This window comes from Hemibagrus wyckioides, linkage group LG07 (assembly GCF_019097595.1).
Source record: "Hemibagrus wyckioides isolate EC202008001 linkage group LG07, SWU_Hwy_1.0, whole genome shotgun sequence".
In the NCBI taxonomy this organism is placed as follows: Eukaryota; Metazoa; Chordata; class Actinopteri; order Siluriformes; family Bagridae; genus Hemibagrus; species Hemibagrus wyckioides.
This window is the reverse complement of record NC_080716.1, coordinates 8,624,122-8,639,548: the sequence shown is the minus strand read 5'-3', so window position 1 is coordinate 8,639,548 and position 15,427 is coordinate 8,624,122. Positions and strand designations below refer to the sequence as shown.

The 15,427-nt window shown below is 37.9% G+C and overlaps 2 non-coding genes across 2 annotated transcripts; one reads left to right on the top strand and one right to left on the bottom strand.

The window, feature by feature from the left end:
* Window positions 1–5,812: 5,812 nt before the first annotated feature.
* On the top strand, window positions 5,813–5,884 carry trnae-cuc (transfer RNA glutamic acid (anticodon CUC)). Its single transcript has one exon. It is a non-coding gene; the product is annotated as a tRNA-Glu (tRNA).
* Window positions 5,885–5,967: 83 nt separating this feature from the next.
* On the bottom strand, window positions 5,968–6,056 carry trnay-gua (transfer RNA tyrosine (anticodon GUA)). The gene is given in 2 exon segments: window positions 5,968–6,003; window positions 6,020–6,056. It is a non-coding gene; the product is annotated as a tRNA-Tyr (tRNA).
* Between the last annotated feature and the right edge of the window lie 9,371 nt (window positions 6,057–15,427).

Sequence of the window (15,427 nt, the reverse complement as noted above, 5' to 3'; positions counted from 1 at the left end):
GCCACGTTTTCAACAAGAAATTATTTGTTACACCATGATCCTAAAGAAACATTTTACTCCAACATACACGAGCTATATACATATTGTTGGTGCCCTATGAAATTTTTCTTCCATTTTTAGTTCAGTTGGAAGTCTGTGAATGGTCTACGGTGGTAAAGACCCTGCCTAGCTTTTTCACGACTGGAAGAGTAGTGCAGTGTTTTTTTTCACATGGGGATTAGTGACTGTTCCATTGAGAGGTTGCCCTGAACACGCTGTTTGGTCGAGCTGCCTTCAAAAGGTTAAAACTGACCACCTTCCTGTTAGACGACTCAGTGCATGTGCAGAAATAATCACTCCTTGTGGAAAGTTTATTGAATAGAGTATTAAGAAGAAGAAGTATTATAATGTGTGTGTGTGTGTGTGTGTGTGTGTGTCTGTGTGTTGTTTCACAAAATTCAACACAAACCATCGTACTTAGACAGTAAAGTCTGATCCTGAGGTTGATGAGATGAATGTGTGGGACACTTGGATGGATTATCATAAAGGAGATTCACTGTGAATACTACAATTTTCACAGTTTTAGTTAAGCTGTTCTTATTAAAATGATCTTTAGGAATTCACTGCTTAAGAAGTGATCTATGAGCAGTAGATATAAAGAGCTGTGCAGTGACTCCAGAGGAAATGAAAGCCATTATTGAGCTGAGTGAAATTTAACAGTTTTTTATTTTTTATTTTATTAGCAGTAACAACAAAAAAAAAGTCTATTTTTAAGAATTTATCTTCAAATGTTTAATATAAAAGCTGTTTCCTGGTTGACAGGTAATTTCTTTATTTTCTGCTCTCTGGTTGAGCATCGCCTGGCTTGCTTTCTACAGCTTCAGCCTCAGCTTCTTCCTGAACCATGTTTTCAGCCTCATCCACTTCTAAAAAAAAATCTTGATTAGCTTTTTCAATATGATGTAATGTTTAGATTGTATTCATTGACACAGATAAAATGTTGCACTTCAATTCCTCATTAATTTAATATCAGCAGATCACCAGGTACATTACCGACATCATGACATGATATTAATACCTGCTTTGATGACCCGGACTTTCTTCTTTCTTCTGCCTCGTGTCCCTTTTTGGTCCATTTCTTCTTCTCCTTTTCACAGCTGGTGCTTTCCACAGCAGATGTGCTGTTCTCTGGTTCTACAGCTTCGGACTCAGCTTCAGCCTGAACCAAGTTTTCAGCCTCATCTACTTCTGAAAAGAATTTGCATTTTACATGTGGTGTAATGTTTAGATTGTATTCATTGACACAGATATAATGTTTCATATCAATTCCTCATTAATTTAATATCAACAGATCTCGTGGGCCAGAAACAAAATCATGATTCACAATTAAAATCTGATATAAAGTTTTGACTAAATTAATTGACACAGATAAACTTCATTATTATTAATATTTATTACATAATTAGGAAATAATATACAATGTCTTAAACACTACCGCTATTGACATTTTTGATTATTAATAATACTTTTTTATTAATAAAGGATGAATTTGTATTTTTTTTTAAACTTTTTTTTTATTTTGTTTAGTTACTTATTTCTTTGAGTAGTTGATGTTCAGAGGGATCGTGTGCAGTTTAGTTTACAGTTAAAGAGCTGTATCGGTGTGAGTGATTGCTTTTACAAACTTCTTCTGGAAAGTTACATGATACACAATTTAATTATTTTATTTTATTTTTCAGCTTCTGTCTGCAGCACCTTCAAGCATTTATCTTATGAACATTGTCCATGTCGGTTTTGTGGTATCCTGAACTAAATATTATTATCGCAATGGAAAATGCTTCCTGGATTGACCACTAGGTGTCACTGTGTGATTACTGCTGTTAATATGCTCTCACTAGTTACTGAGAGAGTTGAGTTTTTGGGCTGAAAATGAAGAAAATCTAATCGGTTGTATGCCAGGTTCATTTTTGTTCATTTCATAAAGACATTAATATAATTAACATTAAACTAGCCTCCAGAGTCTGCTTGTCATACATATCTGAGAGAAACATGGGGATCATGAGTGTCTGAGAAATTACAAGCTTCTTACAGATTTCTTTTTTTAATGCTAAAGTCAGCCCTGTTCTGTTGTTTATGTCCATAATAGGTAAACATTTCTGTGTCAGAGTTTCATACAGTTAGAGGATGAACTGATTTACATGAGAGCATTGTGTATAACATGCCCCATACAGGAAGTATTTATATTTATACATTTTTTATATTGTGTAGTAATTATACTTTGTTTATCAGGGAGAAAGAGTTACTGAAGGAGAAGAGGCGAAAAAGACAGTTACTTTTCCAAGAACAAAAGGTACAAAAACCTTTGCATAGTAAACTTTCATATTTAAGCAATGCAAATGTTTTAAAGTCTTTGTAATTGCCTAATGTTTCTAAGCTCTAATTATTACTCATGTATTGTTTAATGCTTTGAAGAAAAGCAGACTTTTACCAGAAGCTCTTTTAGAAAAGCTGGGGAACAATAGTCTGTTTCGGGTGGGGAAGAAAGGAAAAAAATGGGGAAGAAGGGGAAAGAGAGAAAAAGAGAAAAAAAAAAGAAGAAAAAAAGAAAGGAAGAAAACAAAAGAGAGACAGAATACCACGTGTGATTTATGTGCGCCTGTTTTGTAAATTTTTATTTAAAAATGTGCTTTTTTACAAACAAATCAGAAAAAATTCAAGTCCCCCTCCCATCCACACTGTCCCGGCTCGAATCCCACCTCAGACAAGGATTAAATATTGCATTCTGTTTAGAAATGGCAACTGTTAGTCTACAGAAACAGTCCTGCTGTCAAAATGAGTCAAGTTCTAAGTCCTGTGTAGTTAGTTGACTTCGATTATTTAATTATCTGCAAAATATGGCTTCTAAGTACGACCTACTGTTAGAAATATTGTCTTTTTTTATTTTTTTTACAAAGATAAGAATAATACAGCCCAAGACACACACCATAACAATATACATAAGTGATAAATTATTATAAAATACTAACAAAGTATAGAAATCTATAAATGAAAAACTACCAATATTTATATTATTAAGTATAGATTTATTAATATAAATTAAAAAAAAAGTTAAGGATATTCGGCTTTCGGGTGAAATTTCAGGATGCACCTAAAATGCACTATAACCTTTACAGGTGAACTTAATTTGACCTTCTCTACACTTTTGAATGCACATGTCCAACTGTTCAGTGTTTCAGTACTTTTTGCATAACTTGCTGTTTTCTAACAAGGTGCTTAACGGCAAAATTCACAACTGGTGTTTGATCCATGAATCGACCAATACATTTTCTGGTTCAATTAGAATTGGTATTTAAACAGTCCTCTTCATCATGCTGTTCACATTTTGACATCATGAGACCAAGACCATACCTAACAATTGATCAACAGTACCTCACCATTGCAAGGCTTCAGACAAGATGTTCTCAGAGGGAAGTGGCCACTGAGCTTAGAGTGTCACAGAGTGTCATCAGCAGGTTGCGAAAGAGATACAGAGAGACTGGAAGAGTCACAGAAAGGCATAGAAGTGGACGTCCTTTGGCCACATCCCGCATTGATGACCGCTTCATGATGAATGCGATGAATGCCACTCAACTCCAGGCACATTTAAGGGAGGTGAGAGGCACCCAGGTGTCATGTCAGAACATTTGAAACCGTTTACATCAATGTGTTCTGTGTGCTAGACGACCTGCAAAGGGTACCTGACCACACCACCAGGCACAGGCGTCGGGCCAGGGAGCTTTTACGCTGGACAAGGGACCAGTGGACCTCAGTGCTGTTCTCTGATGAAAGTCAATTCACGTTGAGCAGAAATGATGGCTGCCAACGATGTTGGAGACGTCAAGGAGAGCGCTATGCATCAGCCACTGTTGTGGTGGTGTTACAGTCTGGGCAGGTGTGTCTACTCAATACAGAACTGCCCTACATCTTGTGAATGGTACAGTGACAAGCCAATACTACCTGAATAACATCATTAATCCAGTTATTGTGCCCCTGCATGAACAACACAGGCCTAATTTCTTCATCATGGACGACAATCCTCCGGCTCATCGAGGTCGCATCATTAGGGAACAGCTGCTGGAGGCTGGGGTACTTCAAATGGAATGGCCTGCACTTTCTCCAGACCTTCCGGAAATCTAACAGCAGCAGACACTCCCCTATTTACATCAACGGGTCTGAAGTAGAGCGTGTCTCCAGCTTTAAGTTTTTGGATGTCCACATCTCTGAGGATCTGTCCTGGCATCTGAACACCTCAACTCTGGTTCGGAAGGCGCAACAGCGTCTTTACTTCCTAAGGAGACTGAAGAAAGTTCACCTATCCCCCAAGATCCTGACCAACTTTTACCGCTGCATCATTGAGAGCATCTTGACGAGCTCCATCACAGTGTGGCATGGCAGCTCCACGATGTGTGAAAAGAAATCATTGCAAAGGGTTGTGAAAACCGCCCAACGCATCATCGGCACCCAACTACCTGCCATTGGGTCTCTTCACCACAGTAGATGTCTGCGCAGAGCACACAAAATAATCAAAGACTCCTCCCACCCGAGTCACAAACTGTTCAACCTTCCATCCAGGAGGAGATACAGGTCCATCCTCACCAGAACCAGTAGGTTTAGGGCCAGTTTTTTTCCTTCAACCATAAAACTACTGAACTCTACACTACACCGCTAGGACACTCATGTCTTTCTACACTTACCACTTTACAGTTCTGCTCCACTCTGTACATTCTGTTAATATAATATTTTTCTCTGTTAAACATTCTGTTGTACATTCTGTTATAATATAAGTTTTTCTCAGTGTGTAATATAATTAATGTACATATTGTCCATTTCATAGATTACACCTAGTATTATCTATTTGACTATCTATTTATATGAATTTACATATACTATATTTATACATACTATATAATATATGTATATTATCTGTTACTGTTGTACAAACATTGTACATAATGTACACATTTTTAGCACAATTATAATTACACCTGTCACATTATCTACTGTAAATACTACTTGCACATACTTCTCTATGCACACTCTGACATAGCCTTATTTATCGATGTACATATTTACATATTTATCTGCACTTGTTCATTGGCAGAATTTCTATTATTTGCACTTCTGGTAGATGCTAAACAGCATTTCATTGCTATGTACCTGCACTCTGCAATGACAATGAAGTTGAATCTATCTATCTATCTATCTATCTATCTATCTATCTATCTATCTATCTATCTATCTATCTATCTATCTATCTATCTATCTAATGCACAGGGTTTCACCCTGTCCACCAGGTGCCTCAAAAGCGATGGGCCAAAACGGGCAGATGTGAACGTTTGTGTGCATCGCTGCATGTCAAAGCTTTTCCGTAGGACAGAAATACCTGTTCTCGTCTAGACCTGATCGGTTAGCAGTACACCCCACATGGCTCGCCAGCTCATCACAGGGCACTGCGCAAACACATTCACGCCCTCGCTCATACCTAATAGCGATTTGTTTCAGCCTATCCACCTACTGGCGTGTCTTTTGCAGGTGAGAGGAAACCGGAGAACACCGAGTGTACACGCACGGGGACTCCGGACAGACTGCAAACTGGTGACCCTGCAGCTGAGAGGTGGGACCTCTTTTAAGTCTTTTGAGACAGTCTGTGCAGACATTCTGTTGATCTTAAAGCGAATTGTTTAAACTGCTGTTTCCTCAGGTGTAACTCATCCGGAATTGCCGTAAATTGCCACTAGAGGCCAATCCTGGGTGCTGCGCACAGCTGCACGAGGCCCACACATCTGTTTGTGTCTCCCTGGTGGTCTAGTGGCTAGGATTCGGCGCTCTCACCGCCGCGGCCCGGGTTCGATTCCCGGCCAGGGAAGCGAACTGTTTTTCGTGTCCGGCTAGAGCTAGCAGCTGCAAGAAGTGGGTTCACTGAAACTTCCCGGCGGCTAGTAAAAGCTGTCCTTCGAGCCGGATTTGAACCAGCGACCTAAGGATGTCCATTTATAAGCACCTACAGTCCTCCGCTCTACCAGCTGAGCTATCGAAGGGCAGGCGCAGGGTCATCTTTGGGCAGCGACCTGGCAAACAGGACCCCTGGCGATTTTGTCTGTTACGAGCCACGTAGTGCAGCGGTTTCAGGGGCACTAGGCCAGATTTACTGGGGCCTATAAATGTGCTTGTCGATGTTGGACCCTTCTCTCCGCGCTACCAGCTGTGCCAAAGCTGGGGAACCATAGTCTGTTTCGGGTGGGGAAGAAAGGAAAAGGAGGGGAAGGAAGAAAAAAGAGAAGAAAAGAGAAAAAAGAGAAGAAGAGAAAGAAAGGAAGAAAGCAAAGGAGAGACAGAGTGCCACGTGTGATTCATATGCACCTGTTTTGTAATTTTTTTAAAAATATGTGCTAAAAATAAGTCCCCCTCCCATCCACACCGACCCAGACCGACCGAATCCCACTTCAGAGAAGGATTAAATTAATTAATATAATTTAATTCAATTTAGAAATGGCAACTGTTAGTCTACAGAAACCTTCCTGCTGTCAAAATGAGTCAAGTTCTAACTCCTGTGTAGTTAGTTGACTTTGATTATTTAATTATCTGTAAAATATGGCTCAGTACGTACTGTTAGAAATATTGTCTTTTTTTATTTTACATAGATAAGAATACAGCACAAGACACACACCATAACAATATACATAAGTGATAAATTATTATAAAATACTAACAAAGTATAGAAATCTATGAACAAAAAACTACCAATATTTATATTATTAAATATATATGTTGAAGCACACACCTAAATAAACTTATAATGATAAAACAAAGAATACATTCAAGTCAGGTCAAGAATCTTTTATTGTCCTTTTGACCACATATAGCTGATGCAGTACACAGTGAAATGAGACCACGTTCCTCCAGGACCCTGGTGCTACATAAACAACATAACATAATTACAAAACACAGAGCTAAGGACGGAAAGTAAGCTGTCCTAGCTTCATAAAGTACATCGTGTGCAACTTGGTGCTAACAGTGCAAGACAAAAGACAGTGCAAAGAGATAATACAGTACGTATAGCAGCAGTTGAATAATGAGCAAATACAATTCAAATAATACATTATTTAATACATGTACCCTAATAATAAATACAAGTGACAAATTATAAAATAGCAATATATTAAACTATAAACAAAACAGAAAAATACTATTTAAACATCAAATGTTGAAATATAAAATACAATAAAATACTTTGTAAGAATACAAGCACTATATGCAACATAATCTATATTTTCTTTATTTTTTTGAGCAACTGCTGTTTCGTCTCTGTCACTGGACAATAAATTCTGGCCTTGTCCTGGCTATGTCCAGTTGCTGATGTCCTAGAACGACCACACTTTCTGCAAGTGTCAGCCTTCACTTAATGTATGCACGTGGTTGACATGGCACAGGTGGTTGAAATGCTGTTGGAGGAACACGGCTTGGTTGATGGACCATCACGTAGGGTGGAGTACTGCTGGGCTGGGGAGTGCTGGTTGCTGAGGCTCCAGGGTCCATGTCCAGGGTCCGAATGTGGGTTCGGTGTGGGGACCATGCTTGATAAAAGTGCTGGGCTCGATGGAAACAGCACCAGCTTGCGCCAGTATGACTAAAACATGATGAAAAAAATATACATTAACAGTCTACATATATGGCAGTAAAATTTAAGCAGTGGGTAAAGAGTTTAGGTGAGATATTTCAGATGTAATATACTGAGATGAATAATACCAGTACACTATGATGAATAATACCAGTACACTATGATGAATAATACCAGTACACTATGATGAATAATACCAGTACACTATGATGTATAATTTTTTTGTTTATTTATAACACTTATCAATACATGATACACATCGAGGCATGGATTTAAACAAAAAACAGCTCTTACCTGGGGCGGTATAATGTTCCAAATCCTCCTAAAAATTAAGGTTACTCACAGCACATGATTATAATACTCCAAAAGTTATTTCAAAAATTATCTATTATCTATAAAGCTATTGCAAAAAATTATCGAATAATAAACACAAACTAAAGTTAAAATATGAAGTCTAAACGAACCAGCGTGTGCGCTCTGCTTAAATGTCAGTTTAAAGACGATACGAATTAAAAAAAACAAACCTCTTCACTCACTCTAGCTGACGCAATCACACTAATAATAATAATGATAAATAGTGACGATAACAAGACTAACAATAATAATAATAATAATAATAATAATAATAATAATAATAATAATAACAAACATCATCATCATCATCATCATCTCCGTGACCCCAATCCGCACGTGGGGTCGCATCTCTTCATCTTTGACGTCATCTGCGTCATCGCTGCTGTAGAGTTGTTTATTTGTATTTAAACTGTCTCCATGGTGATGACGCGTTCATCGAGTAGTTTCAAGTCAAAACCTGCATTGAGTTTCTGCGTGGCAACAGATAAACATCGTCTCCATCACCACAACTCTACAGATCTACAACTCTACAAGTCAACTCTACAATCAGCGACTTTCAACGAAGGACTTCTGAACACACCATGTCTATCCGAGGATTTCTTCAGGGACTGAAGAACTGGACTCTGGGTGAGATCGCCTGTGCTGCGGGTCTGGTCACTCTGTCTGCCGGTGCGGGATACTTCATTTACCGCAGCCTCCGGACAGAAAGAGCTCCTCCTGACCACACTGAGCTTCCTCAAGGTAGGAGGAGCTTTATCCTACCTCGTGACTTTATTGTCTCACTGATTTTACAATGAATCCAGTAGAAGGTACAGTGTTACAGTCTAATGTTATGTAGCTAACAAGCGACCTCATCTACTGCTAACAATTAGCCTCATGCTAGTTATCGTGCTAGCGAACTTGGCTACTGGTTTAAATTACACAATAAAGTCCTTAAACTTGGTTCAAGAATGTATTTTATTTCTACAATGAATAATTTACCCTGTTAGTAGGTCACTTTTAACAGCCCTGGCTACTGGTTTTACACTAAATCATGCTTAGCCTTGTGATTCTCCAGCTAGCGCGCTAACAGACTTTAGCCGATTTTTAGCGATTTAAATGACACTGTAATAGTTGGACTAATCATATCTACAACTTATCATATTCTCAAGCTCTAGAGAACCTGTCTATTTGTTGTAATTATTACGCAATTAATTGGTAAATATAATATAAATATAATGTTTAGCCTAATGTTAGTTAAGCTGCTAGCGAACTTGGCTGTTGGTTTAAAGACACTAAAATCCTGAACCGAGTTGATGAGCTTGAACAACGAGAATTTCATTTATTTCTACAATATAATATTCATCCCCATTAAAAAGTGACTTTTAACAACCCTGACTACTGGTTTTACACTAAATCATGTTTAGACTACTGATTAATCAGCTCTCCTAAAGGGCTTGGTTACAGGTGTATGTTATCTACCTAGAGAACTTCACTAATCATTTTATTTACACAATATCATAGTGAGTATGAAGCTAGTTAGCTTGATGAACTCAGTTTTAATAATTACACAGTATAATATTTGTATAGATTTGGGTGGCGGATAGGGGCAGGAGGTTTTAGAGAGTTTAATCAGTTCACATGTACAGTGAATTTACACAATCTGACTGCTACAATTTGTCTGTTTCTTCACAAGTTAACTAATTATCAAACTTGACAGGTTATTAAGCATTAATAGGAAAGTTTGATGTTGTGTAATTGAAGAGTCAGAATTCTGAGTCCCATAAAAGTGATTTTGTTACAGAGCCTGTGGATGTGCTGGGGGAATCAGTAGGTACTCCCTCTGTCCTCCAGGTATGTGTCTGATAAATAGTAATATTTAACTTCATTTGAAACCTGTAGGTCACTTTTGTCTAAGTGTGTGTGTGTGTGTGTGTGCACGTTAAGGTCGTTGAGCCAAACCTGCAGCTGCTGCCCCCCGAACCTCAGGACGAACCTTCAGCTGTCATTCTGGTAAACAAATCATTCATTTATTTACTAAAACCAATCAATAGATTTTACAAGGTTGTGTTTACTGTAAAGAATGTTAGTATGAATCTGATTTGATAAGAAGCACTTATGATCTTCATGCTCTCCATTTCACAGCCGCTCGATGCTGATGAGCCGAACAACGCCTGCCGCGATGTCCAGTGCGTGTCTGCAGACTCCTCCCTCTCCCAGTCTGGGGTATTCTACAGTGCTGCAGCTGAGATACAAACACACAAACACCCTTCTTTACAAGTTCTAATGTTTACTTTTGTTTCTCTATTTCTAGCCAGTGGACATTAGAAGAGACATAGCTGGAATGATAAGGGGTCCAGAGAGTCGGCTCTACTGCTTTGACACTGCAGAGACATGCTGCTTGACTCTCGAGGTAATCACAGTCTTTATTACTCTGGTGAAGGGAATGGACATTTTTAAATTGACATGGTTTTTAGCATTTTGTTGAAATGTGGTTCTTGAACTTCATCTAATTGTCATTTGCAGGGATTCCCTTATTATACCAGCTATGAGGGTAGATTCACTGGCATTCAGGTAAGGGACTATTCATTGTGGCATTGTAAAATTATGGTAATTGCGGTGACTAATTTTGTTTGTGTGTTTTAAGGTTGTTGAGCCAACTGTTCAGCTGCTGCCTACTGAAGAAGACCAAGACTCTTCACCTGTTTTTCTGGTAACCAGAGCTTTAAGGAAAGCTATAGAATATTAGTATGAAGCTGCTATGATCAGAAGCATTCACGATCTTCCTGCTTTTCTTTACACAGCCACTCGATGCTGGTGAGCTGATCAGCGCCCACCGAAACATACAGTTCCTCTCTTCAGACCCCTCCATCTCCCAGTTTAAGGTATTCTACAGTGCAGCAACTGAGATACAAACACACAAACACCCTTCTTTACAAGTTCTGATGTCTAGTTTTGTTTCTCTATTTCCAGTCAGTGGACATAAAGTCCTACTTCTTGGGGATGATAAGGGGCCCACAGAGTCGTCTGTGTTGGTTTAAAACCACCACGACACACTGCTTGACTCACCTGGTAATCACAAACTTGATTATTCTGAGGAAGAGAATTGACCTTGATGATTATTAGATGCTCACGTTTGTGAAATAGATCTTGAGTTCCATCTATTTGTCATTTGCAGGGATTCCCTTATCACACCACCATAGAGGATTGTTTCTCTGGCATACAGGTAAGGGATTATTCGTTGTGGCATTAGGAAACTTTTGCTAATTGCAGTGACTAATTGTGTTCACTTTAAATTGTTCTTTTAAGTCTGAATCTGGGAGGGTTACAGAGTTCATCTCCTGTAACCGAGTGGAGACATCGTTCATCGTGCCACATTATAACACGGTAAATTTATTGCACTGTCATGAAGTGTATATTGTAGTTAGTAACTTTTGGAATTTTGTCAGATGTACTTTTATTTGTCTGCAGTAACAATATATTTTTTTATTCAGCACAAAACCGTTAAAACGGTAACCTGCGATTACCTGTATGTGGCTGGAGATGGGCAGCTGTACACCTCCACCTGGGAGTATGACCAGAACGACTCTGAGGTAATTCCGAGCTTCAGATCTGATGTGTATCTACATATGTTGCTATTCCCCTGATTCGGATGCTGTAAAATTTACTGTGTGAGTTTTAATGATTTAATTCGGCTTGCAGGAGAATGAGGAGGAGGTGGAGATGGAGGTGCCCTTTATTTGGTACGATCCTATTCACTGTTTATTGATGTAATAGTGTATTGTATGTTTAACACACACTAAGCATTTACATCTCTTCTTCCTTAGCTGCCATCTCTTAGAAAGAGGGGTGACTGACATCGGCCTGAAGGTGCCCGCTGTCCGTGAGGCGTTCGCTGTGAGTAAAACCTTTCTTCAGCTGCTGTTATTGCGCAGATAAAGTCCACTCTGCTTTAACGTATATTGTGTGCTGTCTTATATTCAGACTTTGCTTGCCAGCATCCACATCCAGGACTTCTTGTTCGTGGTGGGAAAAAGGATTGTCATGCGACTGGCAGCAGCTAACAACCAGGTGACTTTAGAATGATGAAAGACTGTTTGATTTTTGTGATGAAAATCCTTTCAGTTACTCAGTCATAGCCAAAGTGAGTTACAGAGATTTTCTTGTTTGTTTGAACAGGATGTAGTTGGTGTGCAGTTGGCATACGAGGCCCTGATTCGATTCCTGAGGACGCCTTCATATCAGGATTCGATTAAAGCAGAGCTCTCCGGGCCCGATGTAAGCTAATAAACGCCTGTGTGAAATGACAGATGTTTAAACAGAAAAGATTTTGATAATATAGAAAACTGAACGTCAATATGTGAAGCTAATTTCTTTTTGTACCTTTACTCCTCTGTGCAGGTCTACCACTACAACTTGCTGGATATTTTTTATGAGCTGATTCTCTTCGGCTTCTTTAAAAATGGCTCAACACCTCAGCTAGTAAGTGTCTCATCAGGAGATTTAAGTTTCAGAACATGGTCTATTTTACCTCATTTTGATTTCCCTTATTTTTTAATCCTGATAAAACATGGCATTAATGAAGTCTGTTGTCTTTCTTTTCTAAAGTTTAAGGGAGGATTCTTGGAGCGCCTGCTTCAGCTCATCAGCATGTGGGATATAGACGTGTGGGAGCCTGCAGCAGAGCTGTACTTCAAAGTGCTTATTGTAAGTGTTCCAATATCTTCTGATGCCACGATACACAAATTCTCAGGATTGTACCTTAAACTCAGTGACACTATGTTGAATCTGTGTGTCATTTGTCAATAGGATCACCTTACACAGCTTTTTGAAGTACTGTTCACTCAGCCTCTGGAGCTCTACAGCAACCCAGCAGCCTTAGCCTCCATAGTTCAGATTCTCGTCCAGCAGAACATCCAGCAGATGATGAACATTTTGGAGAAGCTCTGAGCAATGTCTTTCCCTTTGCCCTCTTCATCTTTTCTTCCTCTGTTTCATTTCATATTTCTTCTTTTCTCTCACTTCTTTTTCCTACATTGCTCAGGCTCTCCATACGTGAGTATGAATTAATTTTATTTCTATTTTAGATTAATGTGATATTTTTAAAATCTCTTTTTTTTCCTACAGGTTGTACAGTGAACCCCAGGACTGAAGAAGGGCTTAACCCTATCTTAAGATCCCTTATCCCTTAATAATCATCCCTTATTAATCTATCCCTCTATTCCTGTCCCACTCTCCCATTCCCATAAATACCCTATAGTTCATAAATAGATAAGTAGATTTGATTGTAAATAAACTTATATCTGTATAGTGCTTATATGCTTTATTTTAATAAATTTTTATATTTGTTCCTATTTCAGTCTCATTCTGAGTATTTTTAGTCATCAGTATGTCTGTATATTTTTCCTTTAAAAAGCAACACAAAATGAATTTTTCACTTATATACAGATCCTTTTTAAAGAATTTCTTTTAAATGGTTCACTAAAATGTAAAAAATAGCATTTTATATTATATAATGTATTTATGTATTATACAATATATTATTTAATCTAAAAACACAAGCATGAACACAATGGCAGAAAAGAATGGAGCTCCACATTGAAGTGATAAAACAAGATGAAGGTCTTACAATACACTATACAGTTACTGGGGTGTGGTATAAATAAAAAACATGAGGTAATTATCATTAATTGGTATTCATAGTAATGTAAATAATAGGATAAGGCCTTCAACCCTCCCTCTGCTTAGTGCCAAGCTGTTCCCCACCTTTTCTACATGAGGTATCATGCTGACCAGAGAAAGGGTCAGTGTACTGCTCATGATTTTTGAGTCAGTGGTAAACACAAGTCAGTGTCATAGGAAGTCTCTTTCTGTTCCCATCCTCTCCTGTCTTCACTACAGCCATGTAAGTTAAATGCTCTATTTCTCTCTTCCCCTCTCTCTTTCTCTCTCTCTCTCTCTCTAGATTTAGTTGATACCGGAGCTGCACCCTCGTTGCCGGACACCCCGACTTCCTGGCCTGCCCTTTAGATACACCTCTACTGTGTAATAATTTAAAATCTGTGTAATACTCTGTAATCTTGGCATAGAGTCTTCATCAATAAATAAAACCAGGGAGCAACAATCACTTGTGTATTATGTGGGAGAAACTCTTACTCAGATCATAAAGAGGCAATGTTTGTGACATGTAATCCTGGAAAAAGTGTTATATGAGATGGATATTATATCATTATTATTAACCTATCCTTTTTAATAAATGTAATATTTTGTAAAATTTTATTCATGTTAAAAAACATTATTCCATGTTATTTAATTCATTCATGTTCTTATTTTCTTTTGGGTAATGAACCAGTATTTTCTTTTACCACCTGAATAGCTTGTTCTCTTTCCATAGACAATTATGTACTCTTTATCTTGTCTTAGGCCTACAGACTGCATAATGCAGATTTATCCCTGTATAACTGTCTGTTAGACACATTTCAACAGTATCCATCTGACCAATAACCACAAAGAAATAAAAAGTGACATTCTTTACTTCTGCTTCATTCTTGATTTACTATTGTTGCAGTTCCAAGCTGCTTGATAAAACAACAGAAAAGAGATGTTGAAATGAACAATTCAGAATACCTTCAGAGGACCTTGTATTATATAAAGCTGCTATAAAAGTGCATGTGCAGAAATAATCACTCCTCATGGAAAGTTTATTGAATAGAGTATTAAGAAGAAGAAGTATTATAATGTGTGTGTGTGTGTGTGTGTGTGTTGTTTCAGAAAGACAGTAAGACAGTACTTGGACAGTAAAGTCTGATCCTGAGGTTGATGAGATGAATGTGTGGGACACTCGGATGGATTATCATAAAGGAGATTCACTGTGAATACCACAATTTTCACAGTTTTAGTTAAGCTGTTCTTATTAAAATGATCGTTTTTACTTATTAATCTTTAGGAATTCACTGTTTAAGAAGTGATCTATGAGCAGTAGATATAAAGAGCTGTGCAGTAACTCCAGAGGAAATGAAAGCCATTATTGAGCTGAGTGAAATTTAACAGTTTTTTATTTTTTATTTTATTAGCAGTAACAACAACAAAAAAGTCTATTTTTAAGAATTTATCTTCAGATGTTTAATATAAAAGCTGTTTCCTGGTTGACAGGTAATTTCTTTATTTTCTGCTCTCTGGTTGAGCATCGCCTGGCTTGCTTTCTACAGCTTCAGCCTCAGCTTCTTCCTGAACCATGTTTTCAGCCTCATCCACTTCTAAAAAAATTAGCATTTTAAATGTGGTGTAATGTTTAGATTGTATTCACTGACACATATAAAATGTTGCACTTCAATTCCTCATTAATTTAATATCAGCAGATCTCCAGGTACATTACCGACATCATGACATGATATTAAGATTAGATTAGATTAGATTAGATTAGATTAGATTAGATTAGATTAGATTAGATTAGATTAG